Raw genomic sequence first — 14019 nt, 5'->3', positions numbered from 1 at the left:
GACTTTCACTTCCGAATTTTATGTATTATTACTGGGCAGTGCATATTAAGAATATGATTTATTGGTTGGATAGTGCTACCCAACAGACAGAATGGATAAAAATGGAGAAGGAGGATTGCCATCCTAGTAATATAGGAACGATCCTCTTCTCCCCAAAAAAACTGAATAACACAATATATAAGAAGAACCCAATTATATATGGTACAATAAGAATTTGGAAACAAATAAAATTATCTTTAAAATTAAGAAATCTATCACTGTTAATGCCAATAGCGAATAACCCTTTATTTAAACCATCTCTTATTGATAAGACATATAACCAATGGGAAAGTCTCGGAATTAGAAGGATCGGGGATATGTATGAAATGGGAAACTTACTATCATTCCAACAATTACAATTAAAATTTAAATTGAAAAACAACCAATATTTTAAATATCTTCAGATTTGCGATTTCGTGAAAAAATATATACAAGGATATCAAAAAGTAACTCCTGACTTATTGGAAGAGGCAATGAATATTGAAGCTGACTCACAAAAATTAATATCATATTTATATAATAGTATTCTAAATATAGACCTACCATCGACAGAGGTACTTAGAGAAGAGTGGGAACGGGAACTAATGATAAAAATTACGAAGGTTAAATGGGAAAAATACCTGATATATATTCACAAATGTTCAATTAATGTAAGACATAATTTAATTCAATTTAAAATTGTACATAGATTATATTACTCAAAAACAAGATTGAACAAATTTTATCCAAATATATCCGCCACTTGTGATAAATGTCTAGCCCAAAAGGCAACTATAACACACTCCTTAGTCTCCTGCATAAAACTTTATAGATTCTGGAATGATATTTTTGAAATATTTACAAAATTATTCAAGACAAGAATGGAACCTAATACTGAAATGATTATATTTGGCGTAATGGAAGATGGGAATAAATTGAACACATCTCAAAATCTATTCCTTAACTATGGTTTAATAATAGCAAAAAAATTAATTCTTAAATTTTGGAAAGGTACATCAATACCAACGCTTAAAATGTGGATTGCAAGTATGTTGGACACCGCTCATCTTGAGGAAATGCGATTCCTCCTAATGGATAAATCAGACCAATTCATAACGAGTTGGTCTCCATTCGTCGTTTTTTTGGAATCATATGGTGCAACACAATTGTAAAAAATAACTGTTTCAGGACTGGACGAGGGTTGGTCAAGACTATAAATAATGATCTCCTCTTTTTTTTCTTTTCTTCTCTCTATTCTCTCTCTCAACTTTTTTCATTTACTCGTTTTCTTTTTTCACACACTATATATTTCACATCTTTCTATCCTTTACTATCTAACTTCTTTTTCTTATTCTAATCTTTTTTCAGTGTAACAAAAAAAAAAAAAGAAGTTGTACATAAAATGTATTATGAAAATATATATTAGGCACTTTGGTGCCATATGACTGTACTTACTTCTAATAAAATAAAATATTAAAAAAAAAAAAAAAAAAGAAGATGCAGGGAATTACTAAAGACGATTTAACTGAGCTTCAAGCATCTTATACAGATGTACACCAGTTCACACGACTATTTCTTCCTCGACACGATGAAGGTGTTTTCACTCAGAATGCACACAATGCTAAGTGGCCTTAAATATTTTGATTACAGATTAGCTTATCGTCATATATACCAGGGGGCAATTAAATTCCTTGTCCACATTATACTCACAGAATCTACACTATACAGTCAGTCATATCATGTTTATTATTGTATGTGTCAAGTGTAAAACAGCAGAATGGGGCAAGATTGCAGTGCAAAAACTAAGTAGTGCAAAAAAATATTAAAGTACAATTATGGAATGATCAATGAAGTAGCGATAAGAGGAGCAGTATGTGGTAGCTACTGAGAATGGGGTGAAAGTGGTGATTGGTTCAGGAATCAGATAGAAGTGGGGAAGAAGCTATTCCTAAGTCTGGACATTCAAGCTTTTCTCTTGGAAGGTAGATGAGAGAAAAGGAATGGCCGGGATGACAGGTATTCTTGACAATACTTCCAGCCTTACTGATGCAACGCCACGCAACTTAGAGATGGACTGGATGGAAAGAACTGTCGAACCTTCAAAATAAATGCAGACCATCTACTAGAAGTTCACACAAAAAAAATCCCCAACTTCCCATTTCTTCTCATTTTTTCACACAGAAATATTCAATCACAATCTGATTATTGCCAGGGACATCTCTCATCTGCTACAACTTCTCTTATTGCCAGTTCTGTGAATAAGCTGGGATTTCTGAGAACAATTATAACCCAAGTATACAAGATTCTCCAAGCAGCCAGACTTGCGTTGCTGAGATAAGGAGGATGGTGTTGGAGATTCAGCATAATTTAAAAGTTCATGAAAGAGTAAGAGATCACAGACTTGCATGGGGTGGGAGATTGCAACCTTCACGTGGTCCACCCTGTTTCGACGAATGCAATCAACCTGGCGTGCACCAACAGAAGATCAAACAGAACAAGTTGTCTTACAACTTTAGGCTGTGCACGCCATAAGCAAGAAGAAGAAGAAGAAGAAGAAGACAGACGCATGAAATTCTGTTTGTGATCATAAAGTTGCACAGTACATTTTCACTTTAGAAAAGGTGTAAGGTTATGCAGTTATTTGTAGGATGACTTGGACCTGGACCACACATGAACATCAGGGCTATATAGCACTGCTTCTCATGCCGATGGTGAACGTTTTAGATTTAGCACAAATGATTATCAAGCATATGCCACTTACTGATACAGATTTTATCGTTAAGTGCGTAGAGGAATGAGTGCCTTAGAAAACAATCAGAATGTTCCCTAACCAGAAACCATGGATGAGCCATGAGGTTTAGTTTAGTTTATTATTGTCCTGTGCAGTAAAAAGCTTTTTTTGCTGCGTGCTATCCAGTCAACTAAAAGATTACATGATTACAATCAAGCCATCTACAGGGCACAAATTGACAGTAGTTCTCAACTTGTTGGAGACAGTGGAGGAGGGTCAGGGTGATGAATACTTAAATCGGGCGCGGGGCTTGTTTTCACAGAGGCCCGGGACCGTTGGAGACAGTGGAGGAGGGTCAGGGCGGTGAGTACTTAAATCGGGCGCGGGGCTTGTTTTCACAGAGGCCCGGGACCGTTGGAGACAGTGGAGGAGGGTCAGGGCGGTGAGTACTTAAATCGGGCGCGGGGCTTGTTTTCACAGAGGCCCAGGACCGTTGGAGACAGTGGAGGAGGGTCAGGGCGGTGAGTACTTAAATCGGGCGCGGGGCTTGTTTTCACAGAGGCCTGGGACCGTTGGAGACAGTGGAGGAGGGTCAGGGCTTACCAAATCCCATAACGTTCCACACTCCATAGGGAGGGTTTCTGGTGGAAGCCGCTGATTGGCGGAAGCAGACTAGAGGAAGCAGCTGATTGGGTGCAACCTCAGGTTAGCATTTCTGCTTTCTGGTTAAAGGTACAGTGCTTTAGTAAAGGTACAGTGAGCTAAGGGTACAGTGGGCTAAAGGTACAGTGGGCTAAAGGTACAGTGCTTTAGTAAAGGTACAGTGAGCCAAGGGTACAGTGGGCTAAAGGTACAGTGCATTAGTAAAGGTACAGTGAGCTAAGGGTACAGTGGGCTAAAGGTACAGTGCTTTTTGTTTATATAATAAAGGTGCAGTTTAAAGGGCAAGAGGGAGCAGCTGTTTGTGTCAGATACCTGCTGATTTCTCCCAGCAGTTTCTATTGTATTATACTGGTATCGGATCCAGGGTAAGGCGAGAGAATGACAGTCAGAGCAGTGTACTGTTCTGGATGTCAGATGTGGGAGGTCATGGTGTCGGATGGCCCTCCAGACGTCCACATCTGCAACAGGTGCAGAGAGATGGGGCTCCTAAGGGACCGTATTAGGTTCCTGGAGCAGCAGCTCGATGACCTCTGTCTGGTCAGGGAGAGTGACGAGGTCATAGAGGGGAGTTATAAGGAGGTGGTCACTCCAAAACCACGGGAGAGAGACATGTGGGTCACGCTAAGGAAGGGCAAGGGGCAGAGGCAGGAACGAGGGAGTACTCCAATGTCGGTACACCTTGCAAATAAGTACTCCTGTTTGAGTACGGATGAGGATGACAACCTACCCGGGGGTAGAAACAGCGAACGGGCCTCCAGCACAGAGACCGGCCCTGTTGCTCCGAAAGGTAGGGAAAAAAAGAAGAGGGCAATAGTAATTGGGGACTCTATTGTTAGGGGGTCGGATAGGCGTTTATGTGGACGCAGTCGGGAGACCAGGATGGTGGTCTGCCTCCCTGGTGCCAAGGTCTCGGACGTGTCTCAACGCATCCAAGATATCCTGAAATCAGAGGGAGAGGAGCCTGAGGTCGTGGTACATATTGGTACAAATGACATAGGTAAAAAAAGTGAAGAGGTCCTGAAGGGAGGATTTAGGGAGTTGGGAGGAGAGTTAAGGAAAAGGACCAAAAAGGTAACAATCTCAGGATTACTGCCTGTACCACGCGACAGTGAGAGTAGGAATGGAGCGAGGTGGAGGATAAATGCGTGGCTGAAAGACTGGTGCAGAGGGCAGGGATTCAAGTTTCTGGATCATTGGGACTTATTTTGGGGAAGGTGGGACCTGTACAGAAAGGATGGGTTGCACTTGAACCCGAGGGGGACCAATATCCTGGCGGGGAAATTTGCAAAGATCACTGGGGAGACTTTAAACTAGAATGGTTGGGGCGAGGGACTCAAATAGAGAAAGCTAGTAGACAGAATGGGATGCAGGAAGCAGAAAAGGGAAGCACTCGGACACAAGAGGAGAAAGAAAAAAAAGGAAATAAACAGAGAAGAAGAGACGGGGGGTTTCTTAAATGTGCATATTTTAATGCTAGGAGCATTGTAAGAAAGGTGGATGAGCTTAGAGTCTGGATAGACACCTGGAAGTATGATGTTGTGGCGATCAGTGAAACATGGTTGCAGGAGGGCTGTGATTGGAAACTAAATATTCCAGGATTTCGTTGCTTCAGGTGTGATAGAATTGGAGGGGCAAGAGGTGGAGGTGTTGCATTGCTAGTCAGGGAAGATATTACAGCAGTGCTTTGGCAGGATAGATTGGAGGGCTCATCTAGGGAGGCTATTTGGGTGGAACTGAGAAGTGGGAAAGGTGTAGCAACACTTATAGGGGTGTATTATAGACCGCCAAATGAGGAACGAGAATTGGAAGAGCAAATATGTAAGGAGATAGCAGATATTAGTAGTAAGCACAAGGTAGTGATTGTGGGAGATTTCAACTTTCCACACATAGACTGGGAAACACATTCTGTAAATGGGCTGGATGGTTTGGAGTTTGTAAAATGTGTGCAGGATAGTTTTTTGCAGCAATACATAGAGGTACCTACTAGAGGAGGGGCAGTGCTGGACCTCCTGTTAGGAAATGAGACGGGACAGGTGGCGGAGGTATGCGTTGGGGAGCACTTCGGGTCCAGTGATCGCAATACCATTAGTTTCAATATAATTATGGAGAAGGTCAGAACTGGACCTAGGGTTGAGATTTTTGATTGGAGAAAGGCTAACTTTGATGAGATGCGAGATGATTTAAAAGGAGTGGACTGGGACATTTTGTTTTATGGGAAAGATGTAGAAGAGAAATGGTGGACATTTAAAGGGGAAATTTTAAGAGTACAGAATCTTTATGTTCCTGTTCGGTTGAAAGGAAAGTAAAAATTGGAAAGAGCCCTGGTTTTCAAGGGAAATTGGACATCTTGTTCGGAAAAAGAGGGAGATCTACAATAATTATAGGCAGCATGAAGTAAATGAGGTGCTTGTGGAGTATAAGGAATGTAAAAAGAATCTTAAGAAAGAAATTAGAAAAGCTAAAAGAAGATATGAGGTTGATTTGGCAAGTAAGGTGAAAGTAAATCCAAAGGGTTTCTACAGCTATATTAATAGCAAAAGGACAACGAGGGATAAAATTGGTCCATTGGAGAAACAGAGTGGGCAGCTATCTGCAGAGCCAAAAGAGATGGGGGAGATATTGAACAATTTCTTTTCTTCGGTATTCACCAAGGAGAAGGATATTGAATTATGTGAGGTAAGGGAAACGAGTAGAGTAGTTATGGATACTATGAGTTTCAAAGTAAAAGAAGTACTGACACTTTTGAAAAATATAAAAGTGGATAAGTCTCCAGGTCCTGACAGGATATTCCCTAGGACATTGAGGGAAGTTAGTGTAGAAATAGCCGGGGCTATGACAGAAATATTTCAAATGTCATTAGAAACGGGAATAGTCCCTGAGGATTGGCGTACTGCGCATGTTGTTCCATTGTTTAAAAAGGGTTCTAAGAGTAAACCTAGCAATTATAGACCTGTTAGTTTGACTTCAGTGGTGGGCAAATTAATGGAAAAGATACTTAGAGATAATATATATAAGCATCTGGATAAACAGGGTCTGATTAGGAACAGTCAACATGGATTTGTGCCTGGAAGGTCATGTTTGAATAATCTTCTTGAATTTTTTGAAGAGGTTACTAGGGAAATTGACGAGGGTAAAGCAGTGGATGTTGTCTATATGGACTTTAGTAAGGCCTTTGACAAGGTTCCTCATGGAAGGTTGGTTAAGAAGGTTAAACTGTTGGGTATAAATGCAGGAATAGCAAGATGGATTCAGCAGTGGCTGAATGGGAGAAGCCAGAGGGTAATGGTGGATGGCTGTTTGTCGGGTTGGAGGCAGGTGACTAGAGGGGTGCCTCAGGGATCTGTGTTGGGTCCTTTGTTGTTTGTCATGTACATCAATGATCTGGATGAAGGGGTGGTAAATTGGATTAGTAAGTATGCAGATGCTACCAAGATAGGGGGTGTTGTGGATAATGAAGAGGATTTCCAAAGTCTACAGAGTGATTTAGGCCATTTGGAAAAATGGGCTGAAAGATGGCAGATGGAGTTTAATGCTGATAAATGTGAGGTGTTACACCTTGGCAGGACAAATCAAAATAGGACGTACATGATAAATGGTAGGGAATTGAAGAATACAGTTGAACCGAGGGATCTGGGAATAACCGTGCATAGTTCCTTGAAGGTGGAACCATAGGGTGGTAAAGAAAGCTTTTGGTATGCTAGCCTTTATAAATCAGAGCATTGAGTATAGAAGCTGGGATGTAATGTTAAAATTGTACAAGGCATTGGTGAGACCAAATCTGGAGTATGGTGTACAATTTTGGTCGCCCAATTATAGGAAGGATGTCAACAAAATAGAGAGAGTACAGAGGAGATTTACTAGAATGTTGCCTGGGTTTCAACAACTAAGTTACAGAGAAAGGTTGAATAAGTTAGGTCTTTATTCTCTGGAGCGCAGAAGGTTAAGGGGGGACTTGATAGAGGTCTTTAAAATGATGAGAGGGATAGACAGAGTTGACGTGATCAAGCTTTTCCCTTTGAGAATAGGGAAGATTCAAACAAGAGGACATGACTTCAGAATTAAGGGACAGAAGTTTAGGGGTAACATGAGGGGGAACTTCTTTACTCAGAGAGTGGTAGCGGTGTGGAATGAGCTTCCAGTGGAAGTGGTGGCGGCAGGTTCGTTGGTATCATTTAAAAATAAATTGGATAGGCATATGGATGAGAAGGGAATGGAGGGTTATGGTATGAGTGCAGGCAGGTGGGACTAAGGGAAAAAAGTAGTTTGGCACGGACTTGTAGGGCCGAGATGGCCTGTTTCCATGCTGTAATTGTTATATGGTTATATGGTTAACACTGGTGTCCCACAAGGATGCGTTCTCAGCCCCTGACCATACCCCTTATACACTCATGACTGTGCAGCCAAATACCAATCCAACTCAATCTACAAGTTCACAGATGACACCACTGTAGATCATATAGATAAGATCCACCATCCTGCCCTCATCAAACTTCTTGGTTACCTCGTTAAGACTCTCGAGATTTGTGACAAAGATTTTCCATGCACCAAGCTGTGCTGATTATCCCTAATCAGTCCTTCAGACATTTCTCCAATAACATACCCACCACTGATGTTAGGATCACAGCATTGCTTCTCCTTGTCCCTTTCTAAATTATTGTACAAAATTGGCCACCAAGTCTTCCAGAACTTCACCTGTGGTGAAAGATGATTCAAATATCCCTGCAAGATTCTCTAATTTCTTCCCCAGATTCCCATAGTCTGAGGATGCACTTGATCAAGACCCTGGCTTATGTTTTAAAGTGCTCTAACAATCAACACCCCCTTCCTTTACTAATTTGTATATGGTTCATGAAATGACAACCTATTTGGCTCAATTCCTTCTGTAAAAACAAATGACAAATATTCATTTAAAATCTCAACCATCTGTCATCCCTCTAAAAGTCAGTGACATTGCAAAGCTATTTGATGGTGGTGGGTATATGGAACAAGCCACCAGAGGAGGTTGGATGCTGTGTACAAAAAAAAACATAAAATGCTGGAGTAACTCAGGATTGAAGATAACAAAAGGATTGAACAGTTACAAATGCTTTCAATCTACATGCTTTCCTCTAAACTTCACAATTTGGAATTCTTCAATCCTTTTGTCTCACACCTTCTATCTTTTCATCTCTGGCCTTTGTCCAACAACCTGCCTAGCAAAAACCCACCTCATGTGTATCCACCTATTACCTGCCAGGCTTTTGCCCTGCCCCTCCTCTCTTCCAGCTTTCTCCCCCCCCCCCCCCCCCCCCACCAATCACAATCAGACTGAAGAAGGGCCCTGACCCAAAACATCACCTATCCATGTTCTCCACAGATGCTGCCTGACCCACTGAGTTAATCCAGCACTTTGTGTTTTGTTTGACCAGAGGAGGTAATTGAGGCAGCATTTAAAAGACACTTGGACAGGTACATGGGCAGGAAAGGTTCAGAGGGATATGGGCCAAATATAGAAAATAGGTGCAGGAGGAGGCCATTCGGCCCTTTGAGCCAGCACCACCATTCAGTGTGATCATGGCTGATCGTCCCCTATCAATAACCCGTGCCTGCCTTCTCCCCATATCCCTTGACTCCACTAGCCCCTAGAGCTCTATCTAACTCTCTCTTAAATCCATCCAGTGATTTGGCCTCCACTGCCCTCTGTGGCAGGCAATTCCATAAATTCACAACTCTCTGGGTGAAAACGTTTTTTCTCACCTCAGTCTTAAATGACCTCCCCTTTATTCTAAGACTGTGGCCCCTGGTTCTGGACTCGCCCAACAAATGGGACCAGTTTAGATAGGGCATCTTGATCGGCATGAATCTTGGACCGAGTGGCCTGTTTGCATGCTGTATGACTATGAAAATATAATTTTAAAAGGCATTTAACTGCTATAATTTAATTTAAAATGTTAATATGAATTAAGTAAAGAAACCATGTATCTTTTCAATTCAAGTTGGCAATCCATTTAAATAGTTAGAGTCACACTATAAGTTGAGAAGCCAAATATGAACAATGTCTGGCTCTTCAGCTGAGCACAATTGAACTTTGTCCCAGATACAGTACCGAGTCCATTATCAGAGGAAATGTAAATTGTCCAGCATCTGACCTTCACCATATTTCTGGCTTCTGCATTATAACATGTAGCTGCAGGAGTCAGCACCGTGCTGACCCGCACAATGCTGTTATCCAACAATTCTCTATAAAACATTAGCTGAAAGGGAATGCAATACAGGCCATTGCACCCAGCGTATCTGTTGACTTATATGAGAACAATAGCTCAGAGGTTACAGAAGGAAATAAGCAGACTCCACACAGTCAGCACTCGAGGTCAGGATAGAATCGACTACCGGAGTTGTTAGGCAGCGACACGACAGCTGCAACCTTATGCCACCCTAATAGAGACAGCTTCTATCTATTTACCTTATCTAAGCCTGATATGATCATGCACCTTTTCAGGCAGCATTACTATATTAAAAATCAACTGTTAATTTCCAAATGTTTGTCGGTAGAGCTAAAGAAAACAGAATTCTTTAAAGATATGAGGGTAAATACATTAAATATAGTGGGTAAATAAATTAGGGTAAATATATTAAATATAGTCTGAAGAAGGTTCTCGACCCGAAATGTCACCTATTCCTTCTCTCCATAGAAGCTGCCTCACCCGCTGAGTTCCACCAGCATTTTTGTCTACCTTAAATATAGTGAGATGGTTTATATTTATTTCTGTAATGGGACTACATAGGAGACTCATAACATAAAAATATCAAATTAAGCAGAATGTGGACATAAGAATTGTGGGATAATAGTGGGAAGTAAGTGATAAAGAGAGCGTCTTTAAACTGCAGAATTATGGTTATCGATATGATACGTTGAACATTTTTATTGTAAAATGTTTAAGACACCCTAAAGCACTTCACAATCAAAATATTTTAAAAATATAGTCATTATTGCAATATGGAATCAATGGGAAAATGTGCTTTATAAATTGACGAGGGTGAAGTTACAAGCCCAGTTGTGATTTAAAAAAAAATGTAATTAAAGGTTTCAAGATGGCAATGCAAATAAAAACATAAGAAAGTCAATGAAAAAAAAGGCATTGTAGAATATTTAATCCTCTTTCCTTTGTGGAATTCCCAGCACAAACTGTTTTCCAAGCAAAGATTAAATGGTTCTTTTAAAAGGAATTGAATAGTTGCTTGAAAGATGTACTGTTAAGGACCGAGGGAAAAATCACCACCATGGGCCTAGAACTAAATACTGAAAATTTAACATGATCTTCTTCTTTGCTTAGTTTTTATACAACAGAATGTTATATCATGCTTTAATACAAACGGAATAGAAGATTATAATTCTTAATTCCTATTGTTTACATTTTAGAATATTTATAACAGTAGTCATAACAGTCTGTGAGCACTCAGCAGCAAACTGTCAATGGGTATATGCAACTTTAAATATAGTTTCAAACACTAGAGCTCACAAGACTGAAACAACAGACTTAATCTTCAAACTGAAGATGTATGACTGGACTTGTACAACATCAGCAATGGACTGAATTTTCAAAATAATGCTCAATTTCAATCTATCTGTCCCAAGTTTGCTAAGTCTTTCAACTAATGTTTCCACTCCAATGAAAAACTTGGACCCAAGACGAAAGAACAGGTCTTACATACTGACAGCAAGAAGTGTGCGACTAACTCCACATGTTCTCACACCTGAGATTTCCTATGTAGGGCATAGTCCTTCAGATTAGTTTCTTGTCATTTACAGTTGGGTGCAATAAAATTCCTTGTTCGCATGAAGCTCGGAGTAAATAGTATTTGCATAATAACAGTAGAACTGTGCTTGATTGTAATCCAAAGTAATGCAAAAAAGAAGTAAATGCAATGACAAAATAACTAAATGAGGTAGGTTCAGAGAAAGAGTACACAGCAGCACCTTCAGGAAAGGGATGTGAATAAAGTGATTGGGCTATCGACCCCATCAGACGACGACAGAGATGAAGTCCAAAAACTGACTGTCTGGTGCACTAAAAATAACCTGGTACTCAACCCAACGAAAACAAAAGAACTGGTTATTGACTTCAGGAGGAGGAGAGGAACCTGCTCCTCTCTACATCAAAGGAGACATGGTGGAGAGAGTCACTGACTTTAAATTCCTGGGAATATACATCTCCCAGGACCTTAAATGGACAATGAACAAGTCACAGCAGCGGCTGTATTTCCTGAGGTCTCTGCGGAGAGCAAACGTTTCACAGCCGCTGCTGCTGTCCTTCTACCGGTGCGCCGTGGAAAGTATCCTCTCCTATGGCATCCTGGTGTGGTTTGCTAGCTGCACTGTGGCTGAGAGGAGGGCGCTGCAGAGAGTTATTAAAACTGCACAGAGAATCACAAACGCTCAACTGCCCTCCCTGGATGACATATACAGGGCCCGATGCTTGCGCCGGGCCACAAACATCAAGCAGGACACATCCCACCCTGCCAATCACTCTGCCACCCTCTGGGAGGCGATACAGGTCTCTGAAGGCTCGCACTAAAAAATAGTTTCTACCCATGTGCGATAAAAGAACTTAACTCTAACAGAGAACACTGGGGGAAGCACAATATAATTCGGGGTGCAAGATAATGCGCAATATTATTTTTCAATGTTTTTAATACCTATTTATTATTTTCTTTACTGATCTTGTGTATATGTGAGTCAATGGCTGTTGTGTTTTGTTCTTTTTAAATGTTTTATCCTGTGTCTTTTATGTACACACCGAAGGAGTTGCAATGGAATTTTGTTGCACAGATGTTTGTGCAATGACAATAAACGTATTATATTCTATTCTATTCCTTCTTATAATTTTACATACCTCTACATGTCACCAATCAGCTTCCTTTGCTCCAAAGTAAAAAAGATCCACCCTATTATCCAATCTCTCCTTATAACTAAAACTCTCCAATCTATCCAAAACTCCAGGCAACATCTTAATGAACCTTTTCTGCACCTTCCTGGAATGGGGCTATCAGAACTGCACCGAGTATTCCAAATGCATCCTAAGCAAAGTTTTGTGCAGGTTACTCCAACTCTTAATACTCAAGACTGACGATAGCAAGCATGCCATACGCCTTCACCACCTTGTCTATCTTGTTTTGTCTATATTAGGGGACTATGCTCTTGTACCCCAAGATCTTTGTGTTCCATAACACTACCCATAATGAAACATTTAGCAATAACCTTCATTTTTAAGAATCCTCGTTATCTAGCTTCCTGATTGTCTAACTAAATATTCTTAAGACAAATTCTCATACAAATATTCGTTATTTGCATTACATTTTTGTAGTATAAAACCTATGCAACATTTTTAAATTTTGTTTTACTTTTCTTTATTCTTGTGCTCTAAGCATTATCGCACCATATAAATATAATGATGGTGCAAAGATGCATGACTGGTTGCTACTTTACCCGTTACCTACTTCACTGCCTTGATTTTGCAATTTGGTCACAGAGGAAAGCCAAGATAAAACTTATATTAACTACATCAAGCTTTTTCCTAATACAAGCAAATGAAAGTGTAAAGTTGTCAGCACAGACTGACATAGCCACAGCCGGTATCACTCGCAATAACGTTTCAATTAATTTCACCTTATATTAGGGAAAAGTCCGATGCAGTTCCTCTAAGTTTAATCTTAGCTTTCCTGTTTTAAAATGGATCCAGTTCCCCAGCCAACTAACGCCCATCCATATTAAAGCTCACATTTTGTTCTTTATCATCAGAAATGCCACCAACCAATGCTTTGTGGATGTGGATGAATGTACAGAACTAAAGATCATCTGCTCCAGTGATGTGAGCAGTCAGTTCAAGTGCCCTTTCAATTTGCACTGATCCAAAATGCTGTCAGTAAAACGTATAAATAAGAAGGCAGTGATGTACACTTTAATACTGTCTGGAGTTCATGACCTTGGCTAAAAATGCATTAAAAATATATTACGGTAATTGCTAATGCCATAACCCAAACTATAGTTTAAAGCTTTTAAAAAGCAGGTATTCCACATCTAGTAAAATTAGAAAAAGAAAAATGAATAAAATGTACGTACAAACTCAAATATGTGCACTAGCATTTAAAAACAGTTGCTAAAACATTGTTTTTCTTAACTATATGAAAGGTTTTATGGAGTCATACTTTCCACATTCTTCCAGTTCTATTCTGGCTGAAATCTTTCCCTCCATGGATGAGAAACAGCCCACAGATTCCATCAGAACTTCCTCTTATTCTTCTTTGGCTTAATGTCAACCTCATGCAAATAAATGTTCATTCCAAAAAGGTTTTTTTTTTAACGGTCCAACTATATTGAAAACAAAAACAATCTCCTTTAAATTCCATTTTCAAGCGCTGAATTGCTCCAAATTTGAACAGATTTGAAAAAAACAGAATCACCATCTCAGGGCACGCTTTACAAGGAGCTCAATTCATGGGGAGCTGACTCACAGATGTGAATAGTTCAGTAACATCTGCTCATATCTGCAATGTCCGGACACTCCTGGAATCTCACGCTACCATAGGAAAATATTTCTGGCTCTGAAACAAAACTACAATATTGCATA

At 40.1% G+C, this 14019-nt stretch overlaps 1 protein-coding gene across 8 annotated transcripts in view; it reads right to left on the bottom strand.

The window, feature by feature from the left end:
* Positions 1-14019, bottom strand: part of LOC116987449 (gap junction gamma-1 protein-like) — a 99406-nt gene that overhangs the window by 41320 nt on the left and 44067 nt on the right. For 5 of the 8 annotated variants that reach the window (XM_033043524.1, XM_033043528.1, XM_033043532.1 and 2 more), the window contains exon 3: positions 13598-13760. The exons of the other annotated variants lie outside the window; for them this stretch is intronic. The gene's annotated coding sequence lies outside the window, so the exon portion shown is untranslated. The remainder of the gene's footprint in view (positions 1-13597; positions 13761-14019) is intronic. 8 annotated transcript variants of the gene reach the window in all.

This window comes from Amblyraja radiata, chromosome 2, assembly GCF_010909765.2.
Source record: "Amblyraja radiata isolate CabotCenter1 chromosome 2, sAmbRad1.1.pri, whole genome shotgun sequence".
Lineage (NCBI taxonomy): Eukaryota > Metazoa > Chordata > Chondrichthyes > Rajiformes > Rajidae > Amblyraja > Amblyraja radiata.
The sequence above is the reverse complement of the archived record's forward strand: the minus strand, read 5'-3'. Positions and strand labels throughout refer to the sequence as shown.